The sequence below is a fragment of the Orycteropus afer genome, unplaced genomic scaffold (genome assembly GCF_000298275.1).
Source record: "Orycteropus afer afer isolate SDZICR_OR568_19922 unplaced genomic scaffold, OryAfe1.0 scaffold00643, whole genome shotgun sequence".
Taxonomy (NCBI): domain Eukaryota; kingdom Metazoa; phylum Chordata; class Mammalia; order Tubulidentata; family Orycteropodidae; genus Orycteropus; species Orycteropus afer.
In genome coordinates, this window is record NW_006922230.1 from 527,593 (window position 1) to 528,631 (window position 1,039).

The following is a 1,039-nucleotide window of genomic DNA, read 5'->3' on the forward strand; positions in this document are numbered from 1 at the left end:
GGCAATTTGAATACTGTAGCTGTATAGTAGGTTTTGAGATCTGGCAGTTTGAGACCTCCTACTTTGATCTTCTTCAATAGTGCTTTACTTATTCATGGTCTCTTTCCTTTCCATATAGTTAGTAATTCATTTTACCATATCCTTAAAGAATGTTGATGAGATCTTGAATGGGATTGCATTGAGTGTATAGATTGCTTTGGGTATAATTGACATTTTTGCAATGTTCAAACTTCCTATCCATGAGCATGGTATGTTATTTCATTTGTTTAGATCTCTTATGGTTTCCTGAAGTAGACTTTTATAGTTTTCTTTGTAAAGGTCTTTTGTGTCCCTGGTAAGATTTATTCCCAAGTACTTTATTTTATTTTATTTTTTGGTAGCTATTCTAAATGGTATTGATTTTCTAATTTCTTTTTCTTCAATCTCTTGTGTAGAGGAAGTCAACCAATTTTTGCATGTTGATCTTGTATCCTGCCACTATGCTAAATCACTCAATTAGTTCCAGTACTTTTTGACTGAGTCTCTTAGGTTTTCCAGGTATAAGATCATGTTATCAGCAATTAGGGATAGTTTTACTTCTTCCTTACCAATATGGATGCCTTTGATTTCCCTTTCTTGCCTAATTGCCCTGGCTAGGACTTCCAATATAACGTTAAATAGAAGTGGTGATAGAGGGAATCCTTGTCAGGATCCGGTTCACAAGGAAAATCGTTTCATTAATTCTCCATTGAGAATAATGTTGGCTATTGTTTTTGCATATATGCCTTTTATTATGTTAAGGAATGTCCCTTCTATTCTTTGCTGATAATTTTCATAGGAATGGGTGTTGGATTTTATCAAATACCTTTTCTGCATTGAGTGGTATGATCATGTTGTACTCTTCCTTTGTTTTATTTATTTGGTGGATGATATTTGTTGTTTTTCTAATGTTGAAACATGCTTGCATACCTGATATGAACCCTACTAGGTCATAATGTAGGAGCTCTGGTAGCATACTGGCTAAAGCACTTGACTGCTAACCAGAAGGCTGGCGGTTCAA